At 43.7% G+C, this 19,922-nt stretch overlaps 1 long non-coding RNA gene across 1 annotated transcript; it reads right to left on the bottom strand.

The window, feature by feature from the left end:
- Positions 1–447: 447 nt before the first annotated feature.
- Positions 448–15,460, bottom strand: LOC132677843 (uncharacterized). Its single transcript, XR_013554438.1, has 4 exons — positions 15,326–15,460; positions 15,120–15,201; positions 12,935–13,070; positions 448–1,474 (listed from the first exon to the last, which is right to left on the bottom strand). It is a non-coding gene; the product is annotated as an uncharacterized LOC132677843 (long non-coding RNA).
- Between the last annotated feature and the right edge of the window lie 4,462 nt (positions 15,461–19,922).

The raw sequence follows: 19,922 nt of genomic DNA on the forward strand, positions 1-19,922 counted from the left end.
ACATCAGAGAAAGACAGATGCCACACAATTACACTTATAGGTGGAATCTAAGAAACAAAACAACTAGGGGCACCTGGGTGGCTCGGTCGGTTAAGCGTCCGACTTCACCTCAGGTCACGATCTCACGGCTCGTGGGTTCAAGGTTAGAGCCTGGAGCCTGCTTCAGACTCTGTGTCTCCCTCTCTCTCTGCTCCTCCCCCATTTGTGCTCTGTCTCTCTCTTTCTCAAAAATAAATAAACATTAAAAAAAATGCTTAATGAAACAACTAAACAAACAAATGGGAAGAAAAACAGGAATAAAAAAAAGAGCAGAAACAGACCCATAAATAGAACAAACTGGTAGTTGCCAGAGGGGCGGGGGGGGCGGGGGGGGCGGTGGTGAGGAGGATGGGCAAAACGGGTGAAGGGGAGTGGGAGATACAAGTTTCCAGTTACGGAGTGAATAAGTCACGTGGGTGAAAGGTACAGCATAGGGAATTTAGTCAATGACGTAGTAATGGTGTTGCATGGTGACAGATGGTAGTTACCCTTGTGATGAGCCTGAATAACGTATAGAGATGTCAAATCACCACGCTGTATACCTGAAACTAACGTAACGTTGCGTGTCAACTATACTTCAACCAAAAATATGTGCTATTAAGTGCAGAAAATATCAGCATAGCTACACAAATATAAAAAAACAAAACAATATGCAAAAAATAGAACTTGTGAGAGTTGTAACCATCTTTGTCTCTTTAAAACCTTTTAAACCGTGTCATCGTGTTGCTGTCACTAAAAACCACCTTGCTAATAAGTACTGTCCCTTTTCTTCTCTGAATTGCGAAATAATAGACCGTGCTCAGGATTGAGACATTTAATCACAGAACGGTATGTGACTGCTGAGTCTTCACTAACCTTGAAAGGTCAGAAAGCATCCCGGTGAAATCCATGATCGATGGGCTGGCTGGCAGCTCTGAGCCCAGCCTGTTCTCAGCAACCGGAGCCCCAGCTCCCAGCAGCTTGCTAATGGTCTCCTGCAGGGGTAGGTGAGGGAGACCAGCCCCTTAGCAGCTGTTCAAGCAGCAGGCTGGGAGAAGCTCTGCCCACCGCAGGGGGCAGATGACCCTGGGCAGGGTGGTGGGAAGCGCTGACAGTCTGACTTTTTATTTGGACTAATTCTGGTTGAGCTCTCCCATGAGTACATTCAGGCCCCATCCCAAGGTCTACTCCCAGTGGCAGATTTCCACTCTCTGCCTGTTCGTAGATGGAAGGAGAAGCGGGGCTGAAAATGCCAACCTCCTTTCACAGCCTGTGAGGTGAGGGGAGCTGTGATAACACTCTATAAGTCCTCCTGGTGGAAACGCCAGGGGCTGGTCACTCCCGGGTGAACTCGCATGAAGTGGTGTTGCTATGCCAGGAAACGCAGTCAGAGAAACACTCACCTGAGAGTTGGTTTCCCCGCAGGGAGCTCAGTGAGACAGCAGAGACATCTTTCCTTGGGGAGAGAGGGCAGGAGAATGCCGGTCCCCGGGATGTAATTAGAGATTCAGAGGACTTGGCTGGAGACGGGGAGCCCACGTGGGGTACACAGGGGAATTCCTGTGACCTGGAAGAGCATCAGAGCCACAGAGATGTTGGGTGCTGTGGAGAAGAAAGCTGGGGGAAGGTGAAGAAAAGCATCTTTTTCCAAGGGAAATGATGGAAGATACGATGCCGTTGTGAAGCTTCCCTTTACGGCCTTTGGCTCTTCCAATCCCTAGGAAGCTGGAGAATATAAACACTAGGGGCGCCTGGGTGGCTCCGTTGGTTAAGCATCTGACTTTGGCTCAGGTCATGATGTCAGGATTCGTGAGTTCAAACCCAGCATCAGGCTCTGCACTGACCGTGTGGATCCTGCTTGGGATTCTCTGTCTCCTCTCTCTGCCCTTCCCCCAATTGCACTTTCTCTCCTTCTTTCTCTCAAAATAAACAAATAAACTTACAAAAAAAAAAAAAAAGAATATAAACCCTCTATCATTGAGTTAATTCTACCCATGAGTCTTAAAAATGGTTCTGCAAAATGAAGACGAGTAAGAAGCCAAAAAGTTGCTGACTTGCAGATAAAAGAGTGGTCACTGAAATGAAAAATGCAAATTTCATATATAGTGTTAAGATTACATGGTCTGTTGCGGCTGCTTCCCCCTAAGCTCAGGGTCTATAATCTGGGTACTGACAGGATACATGCAGTGGGATCAAGCTTTGGCCCTGTTAGCACCAATGGGAAAGACATAATCCAGGCATGAACAACCAAAAGAAAAGAGAGGACGTTAATACACAACGTCTTTATGCTCTCTCTATAAACAATATAACTCTCAGTTCATGGCTACTAGTTTACTAAACTTTCAGTAAACAACTCTTACTCTTGAAAAGTAAGAACAGGGGCGCCTGGGTGGCTTGGTCGGTTAAGCGTCCGACTTCGGCTCAGGTCATGATCTCATGATCTGTGAGTTCAAGCCCTGCGTCGGGCTCTGTGCTGACCGCTCAGAGCCTGGAGCCTGTTTCAGATTCTGTGTCTCCCTCTCTCTCTGCCTCTCCCCTGTTCATGCTCTGTCTCTCTCTGTCTCAAAAATAAATAAACGTGAAAAAAAAAAAAAAGAAAAGTAAGGAACATTCAATAAATAAATACATACATACAGGGGGCACCTGGGTGGCTCGATAGGTTAAGCAGTCGACTTCGGCTCAGGTCGTGATCTCACAGCCCATGAGTTCGAGCCCCACGTCAGGCTCTGTGCTGACAGCTCAGAGCCTGGAGCCTGCTTTGGATTCTGTGTCTCCCTCTCTCTCTGCCCCTTCCCTGCTGGTGGTCTCTCTCTCTCTCTCTCTCTCTCTCTCTCTAAAATAAATAAACATTTAAAAAAATTTTTAAATACACACATACATAAATATGAGGAATGTATTTTATACATATTTATCTTTGAAATTTCAGTTACTAATACTGATAAAGCAAATTCAAGTCAAGGCTTAACACACAATAGTTTCTAAAGAAACTTTAGTACAACATACTAAAATTTATGGGTTGCAGCTAGTACAGTACATAGAGGGAAATTTATAAATGCCTAGAGGTTCTAACCAGGCAAGAAAATAAAAGAAAGGGCATTCAGATCAGAAAGAAAGAAGTGAAGAAAAATTAGGTTCTAATTAATACTCTAAATATAAGTTTTATGGGTTCACTCATGTTCCTCAGAAAGATTTGTTGAAGTCTTAACCCCTAGACCTTAAAAGTTGACCTTATTTGGAGGTACCTGGGGCTCGGTCCATTAAGCATCTGACTTCGGCTAAGGTCACGATCTCGCGGTTTGTGAGTTTGAGCCCTGCATCGGGCTCTGCCCTGACAGTGCCGATTTTTCCCCTAGAGCCTTGGGAGAGCCTGGCCCTGCTAACACCCTGATTTCTGACTCCCAGGCTCTAGAACTGAGCGAGGATAAATTTCTGTTGTTTTAAGCCCCAGCGTGTGGCAATTTGTCACATAGTCCGAGGATACTAACACTATTATATACCTTCTTCCATCGACCTGAATTAAAGGACCCCCCAAGAAAGGTGGGAACCTACTGTTGGCAGAAATACACCCAAGTTCCCTGCCACATCCTTATCCCCTCTTTGGTCAGGAGCAGACCTCTGATGCTCTGTATATGGCCAAGGCCTGGGGAACCGGGGCCACCCACACTAAGCAGCTCAGAAAAGTAAGTGGATTCTCTTATCAACTCTCTGACCTCCCACGTTGTGACAGACTCTGTTTGGGTATTTACTCAATATCTGTTCCCCATTTCTTCCTCAACAAACAGAGCCCCACTGCTATTCAGGGATCTACTTGTCATAAAAGATAACCCTGTCCCCAGCACTGCTCAGGGGTGATCCTGATTAGTCCAGGTCAGTGCAGTGATCCTCTTGCTGATGACTGGTTTAGGGATGACCAAGTGAGGGGAAGCCTGCTGGAGAGCTTCTGCAAATGGTTCGTCACTCTAAGCAGTGTCCCCTTCATCCATTGTACATTCACCATGAAGGCAGGACCATAGCGGGAGGAGAGCCAAGATCAAAGCTGAGATCCTGGGGGTGCATGAGTGTACAAGTAGGAAGACTGATTTTTCCAGGTGAGAGACGGTGGTGTCCTGGCCAGGGTGGCGACAAGTTGCTGGATTCTGGATACATTTTGAAGAGAATGGCCAAAGGATTTGGAGGCCAGGGATGTGGAGAATGAGTGAGAGAAAAAAAAACAGAGTCAAGGAAGACTCAAAAGTTTTTAACTCGAGCACAAGAATGGTTTGGTTGCCATTCACTGAGATGGAAAAGGGCCATGGGAGGAAGAGCTTTGGTGGGGAGCAGCGGCTCAGCTTTTGGAAGTTACTAAGTGTGAGATGCCATGTCTGAGCAGAGACATTGAGCAGGTGGTTAGATGTGTGTGGAGAACAGGAGAGGGGTCTGGGCTAGAGAGGCAAATGCCCATTGCCAGCATTTGGAGAGTAGTAAGGACATGGGACGGAATGAAATCACTATTGAGTAAGTCGAGAAAAGAGAAGTGGCCTGAGGCCTGAGCCAGGAGGCAGCACACAGACTGAGAAGGTACGCCTGTGTAGATAAGAAGAGAAACAACCCGAGGCGCCTGGGTGGCTCAGTCGGTTAAGCGTCCGACTTTGGCTCAGGTCATGATCTCGCACTCCGTGAGTTCAAGCCCTGCGTCGGGCTCTGTGCTGACAGCTCAGAGCCTGGAGCCTGTTTCGGATTCTGTGTCTCCCTCTTTCTCTGACCCTCCCCTGTTCATGCTCTCTCTGTCTCAAAAATAATAAATAAACATTAAAAAAAAAAAAGAAGAGAAACAACCCTCAACACAAATACGTAAGAAAAAACACGAATATATAAAGTCAATACTTCGTTTTTTTACTCAGTAACTGTGAATAGCAGTAATAATAGCTTCCTACCTGCCAGGCTCTGTGCTAGGGTGTCTCTGCATATTACCGAATTTAATCCTCACAGACCTCAGTAGGAATTTTTAAAATATTAATGAAGCAATTCCAAGGTACCATTACACAAACCAAACTCCATAAAAATGAAACCCTGTTTAGATGGGGCTGTGGGAGAACAGACGCCCTGGAACGGGGCTGGTGGCAATCTAGCTGGAGAGGAATCTGGCGGCAGCCTGACAGGAGCTCAAAAGTCCGTACACCTGTTGACTTTATAGCAGGAGGAAAAAGTAACTCTTAACATATGTTCATGGTAGCTCTAGCAATAACATTAAAAAAAAAACAGGACAGTTAGAGAAAGACAAAAACCATAGGACTTCACTTATGAGGACTTTAAGAGACAAAACAGATGAACATAAGGGAAGGAAAGCAAAATAATATAAAAACAGGGAGGGGGACAACACAGAAGAGGCTCATAAATATGGAGAACAAACTGAGGGTTCCTGGAGGGGTGGTGGGAGGGGGGATGGGCTAAATGGGTCAGGGGCATCAAGGAACCTACTCCTGAAATCATTGTTGCACTAGATGCTAACTAATTTGGATGTAAATTTTAAAAAAATTAAAAATTAAAAAATAATACAATAATAAAATACATATACATATATAAACTAGAAATGAAGGTGCTTGGGTGGCTCAGTTGGTTAAGCATCCAACTCTTGATTTTAGCTCAGGTCATGATCTCACAGTTTATGAGATCAATCCCTGTATCAGGCTCTGCGCTAGCAGTGCAGAGCCTGCTTGGGAGCCTCTCTCTCCCTCTCTCTCTCTCTGCCCCTCCGCTGCTCGCTTGCTCTCTGTCTCTCTCAAAATAAATAAAAAACAAACATTAAAAAAAAAAAAACAACTAGAATTGACTTAAGTCATTGTAAAACAAACTAAGGTAAATTAACAAAAAGGAATGACCATTTAACCTTTAAAAATGACAAGTGTGGGGCTGTGCTGACGTAGGTAATGTGATCTGTCTTGGTTAGGGATTGCTTCCTGTTGAGGGTGGGCTCCAGCCAGTTAGCTTAAATAAAGGAAAATGTATTGGGAGACTAGGAAGCTTTATTGAGAGGTTTATCTTTGGGATCCCAAGAATAACAACTAGACCCAAGTGTCTCGAAGACAGGGACAAGCCCTGGAAGGTCATCAGGTACAAGGCCAAGCATCTGAGTGGTGACATTCTCTCCTTGACCAAACTCCAGCCAGGCTCCTCTGAGCCTGTTCTCAACCAGGCCTCAACGTTGGCCTAGAAACTCTCAAACAAACTCACTAACATAGTCTCGAACAAACACACTAACATCTTGAGGCCACATCCTAGGGATGACCAGAGGCCCCACCTAAGGTGCCTGCCTGAGAACTCTCAAGGCTGCCCAAGGAATATGCTGTTTGTTCCGGCCAACACCTGAAGTCAGAGCCCCTGTCTCTTAGTGTCTGTGGGAAGATAGGGATCTCACTTTGATAAGTGAGCTTTCTAACTTTGTTAGTTTTTAACGCTGATACGTTTTCTGACAAGAGCCAGAGAAGTTGAAATGCTACATGCAAAATACACTTTTACCAGATTCTGTTCTTTCTGTAAAATTTCTTGTGCTCATAGTTTTTAAAATGCATTTCTGAACAGTGATTCAGTGGGTTCCACGGAGGTATAAAGGGTGAAATGTTCCACCCCCCGTGGGTTGTGTGTGAATAGGGACTAAGACACGGTGGCGGATTTGGAGGAGCCAAAAGAACCAAGAGGAGGCTGCGTGCAGCTAATGTGAGGCCAGTAATTCTGTGTTTGGAAGGAAACTGTCCCCACCCCCCACCCCCACATTGCCAATTTCTGGTCTCCGTGGTCCTTTGTACACGACTCCTACCTACGCTCTTTCTCCATGAAACTGTTATTTTGTTAGCGGAGCCACATGAGGGGCTTGTAACAGTAAAGAAGAGGGAAGGGTGATGCAGGACTGCAGGCTGCTAAATAATGTGTTTTCATGACTTTTCTCCTCTGCCTGGAACACGGATTTCTTCTTCTCTGTGAAATTCCTGTACAGCCTTCAAAGCCCAGATCAGATATTTCCCGAATGGAGTTATCTCTAATCCGCTAATCGGGATTAGTCCCTGTGCCCCGTCTTCCTAGGCAAGTTTGATCCTTCTACTACAGAATTTTATGTATGGTTTTATAATTCATTGTGTACACATCTGCCTTTCCTCAAGGTCAGGGACTATGCTTCATTATCTTTGGCTCCCTGGTATCAGTGCAGTTCTTGGCAAATCCAAAGTGCTCAGTAAGTGCTTGGTGACTAATTGAATTCCTTGTGTATATTCCTTTGCTCATTTATTCCTTATAGATTCCTCAATTGGCTGCGAGGAAATCAATATCAGGACTAGTTTAGATTGGTCTTTCCGGATCAGTCTGGTCTTTCCAGATCGATGCAGCACCTCTCAGCTGGAGGCACAGAGGCATGGGGGGCTCCCTTTCATGTTTCCTGAGGAGAGACTTCAAAGCAAGGCAGGACGCAGAGGATGTGATGTTACTTAGCAGTTACAGAAAAAGGAGATCAGATGCCTGCTCTTATGTGACCCTCCTTCCCTACACAGCTGCATTATTCCCTCCTTCTTTCCAAATCGAGTCCTGCTCTACAACCAGATGGAAGAGGTGGAACCAGAAGAAGGATTCATACATTTTCCTGTTGCGGGGTTGAGATGAAAACATTCACGCATCAGTTTCCTATTGCTGCTATAACAAAGCATAAAACTTTGGTGGCTTAAAACAACACAAAATTATTTTATAATCATTATCTAGTTCAAGGGGTTAGATGTCTAAAATGAGTTCTACAGGGCTAAGATCAAGGTCTGCACGGCTGTTTTCTTCTGGGGGCTCTCAAAGAGGATTCATTGCCTTTCCAACTTTTATTTTTTTTATTTATTTTTTTTTTTTAAATTTTTTTTTTTTCAACGTTTTTTATTTATTTTTGGGACAGAGAGAGACAGAGCATGAACGGGGGAGGGGCAGAGAGAGAGGGAGACACAGAATCGGAAACAGGCTCCAGGCTCCGAGCCATCAGCCCAGAGCCTGACGCGGGGCTCGAACTCACAGACCGCGAGATCGTGACCTGGCTGAAGTCGGACGCTTAACCGACTGCGCCACCCAGGCGCCCCTGCCTTTCCAACTTTTAGAGGCTACCTTCAGTCCTTGGCCCACATCACATTGTCTTTTTCCCTCTGCTTCCATCATCCTATCGTGTTCTACCCATTGGATCCCATACCTCCCTCTTACAAGGACTCTTGGGATTGCATCGGGCCCACCCAGATAATCCAGAAGCATTTCCCCAGCTCAAGCTCCTGAACTTAATCACACTTGCAAAGTCTGTCTGCCCTTTTGTCTGTCACGTAAAGCAACACCACTTCCATGGATTAGGGTGTGGACATCTCAGGGGCCCATTAGTCAACCTGTTACAACCCGCTGAAGGTGAGACTTCACCATTACAAAATCCTGCCTGTCCACAAAGCCCTTACCTGACACTTCTCACCTCCTTAACCATTATAGCAAATCAAGGACACAGTGGACTCACTGATGGCATATGTAATTTAACAGTGCCGGGAAATAATTGTAGGACTCGAACCAGTCCAAGGGAAATATAACAGCTTCAGAGCTAAGTGCCTCTGCTGAAAACAAGCATGCATACATTTAGGGTTCACACTATTTTTTTGAGAGAGACAGAGAATGAGTAGGAGAGGGGCAGACGGAGAGGGAGAAAGAGAATCCCAAACAGGCTCCCCGCCCAGCATAGAGCCGGACACGGGGCTCAATCTCACAACCCTGGGATCATGATCTGAGCTGAAATCAAGAGTCAGCCGTTAAACGACTGAGCCACCCAGGCACCCCTGAATACATTAGAAAATATATATATACTGTTAACTTTCCACTCATTAAAGGATACATGAGAATGGAAGACCTAGCATTTGAGTTCCCCTGCATCAACAGAATTGGATTAATGAAATAATAGGAAATAATTTTAACAGTAATACATGACATGAGTTCACACCATGAAGGAATGGGATGTAGTACATACAATTGCTCATACATCATATCCCCTGCAGAAGTAAGAGAGCACATTGCGATGTGAAGGTTGTGAGAGCCCAGAGTGATGTCCTGTCAGGCCCGTGCAGCTGTCACATAGCAGCCCCACCTTTGGGGGCAGGGGAGAGACAGTGAGCTCCATCCCATGGCATCACCCCATCTGCCACTCTGGTCTCTTCATGCCAAGCAGACCTGCTTTCTTCTCCAGGAAGCACCTACCCTGCTTGGCTCACAGCTGGGACCACCTGCTCATTTGGACAGTGTTTCGGGTCTATTTCCTTGTTTTGTTCCATCTCCATCTCCCAGAGCAGACCTGTCTTCCTCCCTGCAGTGCGGTTCCCAGTCAAGGAAGATGGAGTCATGTGTCCCATGGCTCCCCCTAAATAAAGCATCGTGGCTTCAGCCATCTGTGCTAGAAACGGTGGTGTGCTTGCTTCTCTAACCAGCCAGGCTCCTGGTCTGTAGTATCTGGCACCACTCACCGATGCATATCCACGGCCTGACGGATGACCACACAACTGCCTCAAGCATAACACCTTTTAAGGAGTCGGAGAGCTCTAGGGGCGCCTGGGTAGCTCCGTCTGCTAAGCAACAGACTCTTGGTTTCGGCTCAGATCGTGATCTCTCGTGAGTTCGAGCCCCACGTGAGGCTCTGCACTGACAGGAATTTGCTTAGGATTCTCTCTCTCCCTCTCTGTCTGCCTTTCCCCTGCTTGTGCTCTCTCTCTCTCTCTCTCTCAAAATAAATAAATAAACTTAAAAAATAAAAAAAAAGAATGGAAGAGCCCTAAAAAATAAGAGGATCTGTGTAAAGAACACTAGCTTCCTCCCCGCGAACAACTGTATGTGCGTGTAATTAACAGTCACGCTCCCTAGCAGGGCAGCTGCCAAGACTCCTGGCTTATCTAACAGCGGGCATCCTGCTCCCCCATTTTCGGACGCAGGGGTCCACGTCGCAGTCCGGCCTGCGGCAGAAGTGCCGAGCAAGCTCCTCAGCTGGGCTCTGCCTCACCTTGCTCCTCCCCTCAATGGACGCTGCATTTTTGTCTCTGCCTGTTCTTACCAGGCCAGCCTGGTCCTGCCTGCTGTTCATCCTGGTATGTCTGCCGCACTCCAGCCTGGCATGGCTCAGAGGCTATTGGCTCTCAGCCAGGTCTCGTCCATCTGTCTCTCCCGAGCTCACACGATAGACAACAGGACCCACCACCCCATACCATGCAGGGAATGGGAACACATGGGACGCAGGAACGGCCATCGCCAGATCCCCTGGGGAAGCGTACGTGCTCACTGCTCCGTCTTGTCTGGCAGCCCAACCTTGCCGGGTCTGAATCTCGGGTCACCACACAGCAGCTTGGTGATTTGAATCTCTCAGGGCCTCAGTTTCCTCACACATACCATAGGGATGATACGGTAAAACCCCACCAGAAGGTGACGAGTAGGTCACAAAGAGGTCAAGCTTGTAAAACGCAAGGGCACAATTCCGAGAAAGTAATGAAATACTTGGATTCCGGGGTCCTGGCGACAGGAGCTAAGTCCTTTCCAGTCTCAGCCGTGGTTTGGTGCCATCTGAGTACTGTTTACTCTGGTTTAAATATTGATGGGGACAGAGATGGGTCCTGCGGCTGTCTGGCTAAAGTTCCCAGGACAGGAGCAATAATTCCAGGAATGTCCTCATCAGCTGGCGCCCAGAGTGTCTTTTGGACCCAGGGAAATTTGGCTGGGAGAACACTAAAGACACAGAGACTCACTCTCTGCCTCCCCATTTCCCCGGAGGGAGTTGTGGCCCTTCCCACAGGGGCAGGTCGGAAGAACTGTAGCTCATCCGTTTGAAAGAAGAGCCCGGGGTAAGGTCAGGACCCAGGAGAAAAACAATTATGCGACACCTGAATTTGCTCTATTATAGGGTTTTACTTTAACGCCTATCCCATTAGTGTTGTTGTGAACATGTCAGAGTGCTTGGCATGCGGCATTTGCTCAATAAGTCATGCATTCATCCCCCAGATGCTTATTAAACACCTACTATGTCCCGGCACTATACCGGATCCTAGGACTATGGCAATAAATAAGAAAAATGCATATTGTTCTTGCCCTTGAAAGCTTATAATTTAGCAGAAATAACAGCTTGGAGCCATGCCTTGGAAGCTATGAAGGTATTATCATATTTCTTCTAAAATATCCTCTTTTCCGAAACATTTTTTAAAAGTTAATATCTTATATGTATATTTTGGAACAGAATATTCCATCCTCCTCCCTAAAGGAGTGGTTCTCAACAGGGGTCAGTTTTGTGCCCAGGCAACATCTGGCAAAGTCTGAAGCCATTTTTTGATGTTTGTTGTCATAACCTGGGGATGGGGGGCATGCTACTGGCATGTAGTGGGTGGAGGTCAGGGTTGCTGAGCTACAATGCACAGGACACCTCCTAGCACAGACTAGCTGACCCGAAACTTCAATATGCCAATGTTGAGAAACCAGGGTCTAGAGGGGACCTGCTTAGTCCACGATCAGTTATTTTGGGCCATAAAGGGAGAGAAACACATTTCATCCTTCCAAGTCTTAGAAAAACTAGCCCTTCTGTTCCAGGCTGTATGACACTTGCCCGTGTTAGAGAAGGTTCTTAGGGTTTTTCAATCCAGAAGCATAAGCCTCTCAGGGACAGAAAGAATGGACCCGGGAATCTGTTTACAGAGTACTCAGCACTATAACTATATTCCGTGTGTTATATTTGACTGATTCTCTTACCGAAATGAGTTTTCTGGGGCACCTGGGTGGCTCAGTTGGTTGAGCATCGACTCTTAGTTTCAGCTCAGGTCATGGTCTCAGGATCGTGGGACTGAGGCCCGTGTCTGCATGGAGCCAGCTTGGGATTCTCTCTCCCTCTCTCTCTCTCTCTCCCTCTGCCCCTCTCCCCTGCTCCTGTGCACACACTCTCTCTAAAATAAAAATAAAATAATTAAGTTTTCAAACAAATATTCCTGGAAAAGGCCTTGTCTTTTTTACCCTTTGAACACCCCACCAAGATATGCAAATTATCCAAATTACCTCAAGGGCACTGAACCCAACTTTTCAGTTCATTTGGCTTTCTTTCTTTTTCAAAGTGTTTTAAAAGCTTGTCTGGGCATACTTAATCCAATTTGGTCTTTAAGGCAGCCCAGACTTCTAGAGTGACTGGTTTTTGATCTGGTAGTTTTCTCATATCTGTGCAGCAAAGCAATACAATTCTGGACAAAGCAGAGGATAAGGAAGAGTGAGGCAAAATAACAGGAAGCCAGAAGGAGAGGGAGAGACGAAGGAAGGAGAGAGAGCAAGAGTGGGTCACACACACACACACACACACACACACACAGAGAGAGAGAGAGAGAGAGAGAGAGAGAGAGAGAGGAGAAAAACCAAAGAACTAAGGGGTTAACAAGCCCAGGAAGAATGGAGATGGCCAGTCTTAACCTTCTCAGCTTCAAAAAGCCCTAGATCCCATCAACTGATGAATGGATAAAGAAATTGTGGTTTATATACACAATGGAGTACTACGTGGCAATGAGAAAGAATGAAATATGGCCCTTTGTAGCAATGTGGATGGAACTGGAGAGTGTTATGCTAAGTGAAATAAGCCATACAGAGAAAGACAGATACCATATGGTTTCACTCTTATGTGGATCCTGAGAAACTTAACAGAAACCCATAGGGGAGGGGAAGGAAAAAAAAAAAAAAAAGAGGTTAGAGTGGAAGAGAGCCAAAGCATAAGAGACCCTTAAAAACTGAGAACAAACTGAGGGTTGATGGGGGGTGGGAGGGAGGGGAGGGTGGGTGATGGGTATTGAGGAGGGCACCTTTTGGGATGAGCACTGGGTGTTGTATGGAAACCAATTTGACAATAAACTTCATATATTGAAAAAAAAAAAAAAAAGCCCTAGATCCTCACCTCAGCTTGCTCCTTTGCCTTCTGAAGTGCTTTCCAGAAGCACTGTGTTGGGTTCTAGCCTACTTCCCTCTCCTCCGGTTTTCGGGTAGAGGTGGGAGCTCCTGACTCGTTCACAGCTGGGCTCTGCAGCAGAATCCTGTGTTGAAACAGCATATGCATCGGGAAGGGAAGAAGGATGCACACATGAAATGCAAGACTGTCTTGCCATTTCCATTCACCTTATCCTAGCGGATTATCAGTACTGTTATTGATGAAGCCTGAATAGCCATGAGTGAGTACCACGCATGTCCCCACTCCTCTGGTTAGATGATGATTCAAACTATGATGTGAACCCTTTGAACTCTGTATTTCACATCCCATACGCTGAACAAGCTACGTACCTTTTCTAAGAAATGAGATTTGATTTTATAACGTGCAAACATGTGATCTGAAACGTGCCAACCATTTTTTCCAATGCAGTGTTTTACTTGGAACTTGTCACAGATGTGCTGTTACAGATTCTTTGATAAAACAATTCATCTGGGCTTACTTGCAGATGTTATGCCTCTATCACACAGCCATCCATGACAGCCAGTGACAAATTGATAAGAATTATTTGTAATGCTTGTGGCTAACAGAATTGTGTGTTCTATGAAGCATCATTCCTCACTTTAAACATTTGTGTTACTGGTTGGTACTAGGTGTGCTATGGTACCTCCTTGATGTAAACAAGAATTTAGCAAAAGCTTCCTGAGACTGTATTTCATGGCTTAAACTTACCCTTGACATATTAGTCTTCAGTAATGACACTCAACCCCAAAGCTTACTGGTACAAGCACATGTCTTGACCAAAGTATCTTTCTCCCCTTGAGTTTTTCTAACTTTGGTTTTGAATTCACCTCTTAGGGACTCAATGAGGGTTTCTTCGGGTTTCCTTACAGCATGATATTTAACAAACTCCCCACATGCCTCGCACATGTGCTCAGTAAACATTTGCTAGATGGAAGAACAGGAGGACTTTGCAAGGTAGGTTATCAATATATGATGTGACTGCCTGTCAAGTTGTACTGTCCCGAGGGCCATTCCTTGTCCCACGTCTCCCATCCAGGCATTTCCAGGACCAAGAAATCTCTCATCAGGCCAGCTTCCTTCCAGTTCTAAATGCCAGCATTATGCTAGAAAGGGAAGCACTTCCTGGGCAGCCCAGACATTCTTCAATCCACCAGCATGTCTCTTCTGTTCACATTTGTCTCCAGGCCCATCCCATGAAAGCCCAAGCCAGGGAGAGGAATGGAAATGATGAGGCCTGAAAAGTCTTCACTCTTTGTTCTTCTGACGGGTGATGGGATAATTAGTCCCAATGAGATGCGGCCTCTCCCAGACTATATTTAGTCTAATTGTAGAGCTTCTTTCCCCTGGAGGAGCCTGGGATTCCTCCAGGAGATCATAATGCCAGAAAAGGAGCAAAATCAAGCAGGTGGCCACGGTCATGGTGGGGCCTGCCCTCCCTTTCTCAGAAGGGAGGCAGCGGTGGGCTTGGGTCCAGGATTCAGGAAATGGGGTTCCGCTCCAACTCTGCTACCGACTAGCTGTGTGACTGAGGACCTTTTATCCCGTCAAAGCCTCAGATTTTCACATGTTACATAAGCATGATAATCTCTACCTAGCAGGAGAGTAGTGAGGATGAAATGTGTTATGTTTTGTAAAGCACTTCATACATTGTAGGTGTGTGATACAAATGTAGCTGTGTCGCCATAAGTAGTAGAGGTGCCTGGATTTCCCCCTTCACGAAGGGCCAGTGCCCACTGAACACTGACATGGGAGGCTCTGTCCTACTTATGAAGTAAGCGTGCCATCATCTTCTCACCCTTCTTCCCCTCCAGGACCACAGCATCCCAATCCTCAACTCATGGTTGGTGTTCAGTAAATATTTGATTGCTAATAATACTATTTGCAATTAAAATTTTAAACTAGAGAAGTATTGACTCAACAAACACTAGAGATAACTGTATATTTAGTTGTCTAAATATACATTTTGCAAATAAATTGAGGAGAGGGGAGTCTTTTTTTCATTCCCAAGTACACTGAAAGCAGTACATAATACTGGTACGCCTTTGTTTATCCCTTCAGCTGTACCATTTTAAATTTGATAATTTTAATATAATTTGACATCAAATGAAATATAATTTGAAGTCAGACCATTTACTGAACTCTTCCTTCTCTTGATGGCGCTTCATTCAAAAACACTTCCTTCCCCTTGCTTTTCCATCTGTCCTATTTCCTCAGTTCTTGAAAGTAAAAGAAGAGAACTTTAAAATTGCATCTAAAGAATTCTCTATGATTCAACATACATGTACATATGCAGAGCTGAGAAAGATATTTGAAATCTATGGAGTTTTTTCTCCAACTCACCTGGTGGTAAATCTCCTATTCCAATACACACACGGATTTGCTGTACTCGATACCCTGGATCTCAGTGTTTTGAACTTTTTCTTCAACTTAATGAGCACCTGCAATCCATAATTATTGGGTAACAACGTACTTTCCCTTCCAGGTAGCTCATCCTCTCCCCCCACCCCCCCCCCCGCCCCCCCGCCCCATCCTGCCAACCTCAGACAATGAGACTGAAGCTTACTGCCCGAGGGAAGAGAAAGATGAACTCTGGCTAAAACAAAGAAATTATGGCTCGGCTTTGCACTTCAGGTTAGACTTTTTAAAAGTTCACAGTGAGACAATAGTCTTGAAAGCCAGAATTTTTTGAAAAATAAAGAGGTGTTTCTCAGAAATTCTAAACTAGGTTTTCTACATAAAAAGAAACAATGCCTTTTAGAGAAGTGACCACAGAATAAGCCACAGAGAGCACAGATTCCTGCCACATATGGAGAAGGAAGTCCTTCCACCAGAGTGGGAACGAGCTGGGAATGAGAAACAGAAAGGCAGGGTCTCATCTTGCCTCACCTGAGTGTCAAAACTGCACAGTAGCGAAACACTAGGTACTATGGGAGAGGTTAAGAATATGAAGACTGGAGGGGCACCTGAGTGGCTCAGTTGGTTAAGAATATCAAGACTGGTGTCCTGATTCCCCACTGAGTGTGAGGATACTGATTACCTCTCTCAGACAAACTTTGGCTTTGGATTGGTTAGCAATGGCTGAGGGAGGTGCCTAATGTAGGTGGACCTGGCATCAGCCTCCTAAGATACCAACTATATACAGCTGACCCTTGAAGCAGGAAATGGGGAGTTTTAGGGGCATTGACTGCCCTGTCAAAAATTCACGTTTAACTTTTGATTCCCCAAAACTTAATTGCCTACTGTTGACCGAAAACCTTACCAACATCATAGTCAATTAACATATATTTTGTATACTGTATGTATTAGATACTGTATTCTTATAATAAAATAAGCTAGAGAAAAAAATGTTAAGAAAATCACAAAGAACAGAAAATTCTGTTACAGTACTGTAAAAAATCAGCATCTAAATGTACTCATGCAGTTCAAACCCATGTGGTTCATGGGTACACTATAATGGAGAGTGTTATAGAACAGGCTTCTCAAACTCTTTGATCTTTGGAAGGCAGACCAAGTATCTACTGAGCCTGTTTCTCTGGGGTGAGGTTTTCAGATTCTTTGGTTTCAAGATCCTTTGACATTCTCACATATTACTGAGGACCCCAAAGAGCTTTAATATATATTGCTATAAGGATTTACTATATTAGAAAATAAAATTAAGAAATGCTTAACATATTAATGTTTTAGGGGCATCTGGGAGGCTCAGCCAGTTAAGCATCTGACTTCAGCTCAGGTTATGATCTCGCAGTTTGTGGGTTCGAGCCCTGCATTGGGCTCTGTGCTGATAGCTCACAGCCTGGAGCCTGGTTCGGATTCTGTATCTCCCTCTCACTCTGCCCCTCCCCAACTCACACTCTGTCTCTCCCTCTCTCTCTCTCTCAAAAATAAACATTACAAAACTAAAAACATAATAACTTTTTAAAAGATAAATTCATTGATGTTAATATACTTTTTGCACAAAATTACTATTTTCCAAAAAAATTTTAAATGTAGTGAGAAGACGAAACAAAAATAATATAAAAACAGCGAGAGGGACAAAACAGAAGAGACTCATAAACATGGAGAACTGAGGGTTACTGGAGGGTTTGTGGGGGGGGGGGGATGGGCTAAATGGGTAAGGAGCACTAAGGAATCTACTCCTGAAATCATTGTTGCACTATATGCTAACTAATTTGGATGTAAATTTAAAAAAAAATTAAAATAAAAGAAACTTTGGTTGCCCCTCTAAAAAAAGAAAAAAAATGTAGTGAGAATGGCATTACTTTATATATATATATATATATATATATATATATATATATATTTTTTTTTTTTTTTTTTTTTTTTTTTTTTTGCCAATGTCTTTAATGTCAAGCTTAATAGAAAGCTGGATTCTTTTATTTGATCCTGCATTAAATTTGTTATGAAAAATTGTTGTGGTTGAAGAACGTGAACAATCCAGCCTCATGAAGGATAAGAGAAGTATCTAAATAAAATTTAGATAACTGTGGCTATCCTACTTTGATACTACATCAAAAGTCAACAAGTGGTAGTTTTGTAATGGTTAGTTGCAATGGAGAATCTAAAACCACATTATTGGGGTGCCAGGCTGGTTCAGTCAGTAGAACATGTGACTCTTAATCTTGGGGTTGTGAGTTTGAGCCCCACGTTGAGTATACAGATTGCTTAAAAATAAATAAATAAAACTACATTATCAGTAAACTTTTTATTCTCTATTACACTAAAGTTTATGGATCTATTTTGCACTTTGAATGGATCGTTTACCCATTCATAATTTTGTGACATCATTGTCATTTGTGAAGTATTGTTTCACTGGGTTATGTAGATATTATAAATGTTGACACATATCACTATACAGTGTCAAATATATCTATGTCTATTTATATTTAGCTAGCTAGCTTAGTATTTTTGGTTTTTTTAGAAGTCTTTAAGTTTTGGGAAGCTGTCAAGCTCATGGTGGCAGATATACTTTTTCCAAAATTCTTTCACTCAAAAGCTCAAATTTTATCATTGTCAACAAATATCATCAATTATATTTTTTAATTTTTTAGATTTTTCTTTTTTTAAGTTTATTTTTTTTATTTTGAAAGAAAGAGAGAAAGCAGGAGAGGGGCAGAGAGCAAGACAGAATCCCAAGCAGGCTCCACGCTGTCAGCAACAGAGCCTGATGCAGGACTGGAACTCATGAGCTGTGAGATCAAGACCTGAGTCGAATTCAGACACTTAACCAACTGAGCCACCCAGGCACCCCTCGATTATTTTTTTAAGTAAGCTCTATGCCCAATGTAGGGCTTAAACTCAGGACCCCAATCAAGAGTTGCATTCTCCACTGACTGAGCCAGTCAGGCACCCTAATACACTTATTTTTCTTAGGTGACAGGTTCAATTTGCTCATTTTCAAGAAAATTCCCAAATCTGAATAACCATAGTTTTTCTGTCATATTCATAAATGACTTTTCTTCCTTTTTTTCCCTTTGACCACCTTCATTCATTTCTTTTTTTAAGTAGTAATTTTTTAAAACTTTTATTTATTTATAAGAGAGAGAGAAAGAGAGACAGAGAGACAGAGGTGAGTGGGGGAGGGGCAGAGAGAGAGGGAGACACAATCCACAGGCTCCAAGCACTCAGCTATCAGCACAGAGCCAATGTGGGACTCAAACTCAGGAGCTGTGAGATCATGACTCAAGCCAAAGTTGGACACTTAACTGACTGAGCCACCAAGGTGCCCCACCTTCACTCATTTCTTAAACATGAAAAAAGCAGGTAGATCAGCTCATCACTCAAATAACTACACCAATGATTTTTCTCAAAATAACTACTGTTCTTCAGTATATAGAAGTATTTTATGTGTAAACTCCCCATTTTGTCACACATACTAAAATGACAGGTACTCAGGGATCATGATTTAAAATGAATCATAGGCTTGGGTTGCTGGGTGGCTCAGTCAGTTTAGCATCCATCCGATTATTGGTTTCAGCTGAGATCATGACCTCACCTTTCATGAGTTTGAGCCCTGCATTGGGCTCCGTGCTCACATCACAGAACCTGCGTGGGATTCTTTCTCCCTCTCTCTCTCTCAAAGTAAACAAACTTAAAAAAATAAAAATAGAATGAATCATAGGCTTAAATGTAAAACACAAAATTATAAAACTCCTAGAAAATGACATAGGATAAAGTCTAGGTGATTTTGTGTATGATGACAACTTTTTTAGATAAAACACCAAAGACACAATCCATGAAAGAAATAATAATTATTATTATCTGGACTTAATGAAAATTAAAAACTTCTGTTCTGTAAAAGACACTGTCAAGAGAATGATGAGACAAGCCACAAACTGGGAGAAAATATTTGCAAAAGACATATTTGACAAAGGATTGTTATCGAAAATATATAAAGAACTCTTTTTTTTTTAAGTTTATTTATTTATTTAGAGAGAGAGGGAGAGAGAGAGAGAGCATGAGCAGGGGAGGGGCAGAGAGAGACGCAGGGCTCAAACTCAGGAACTGTGAGGTTAACACCTGAGCTGAAATTCAGAGTCAGATGCTTAACTGACTGAGACACCCAAGCACCCTGAAATATACAAAGAACTCTTAACAATTAGAAAATTAACAATCTGATTAAGAAATGGGCAAAGGGCTTTACAGACACCTCACCAAAGGAGACATACAAATGGCAAATAAGCATATGAAACAATGCTCAATGTCGTATGTCATAAAGGACATGCAAATTAAAACGAGATTGGGATGAGCACTGGGTGTTGGGCGTAAGAGATGAATCATGAGAATCTACCCCCAAAACCGAGAGCACACTGTATATACTGTATGTTAGCCAACTTGACAATAAATTATACTTTAAAAAGTGAGATACTTTTTTTTTTTAATGTTTATTTATTTTTGAGAGAGAGCATGAGCAGGGGAGGGACAGAGAGAGAGGGAGACA

The sequence above is a fragment of the Panthera onca genome, chromosome A3, assembly GCF_046562875.1.
Source record: "Panthera onca isolate mPanOnc1 chromosome A3, mPanOnc1 haplotype 2, whole genome shotgun sequence".
In the NCBI taxonomy this organism is placed as follows: Eukaryota; Metazoa; Chordata; class Mammalia; order Carnivora; family Felidae; genus Panthera; species Panthera onca.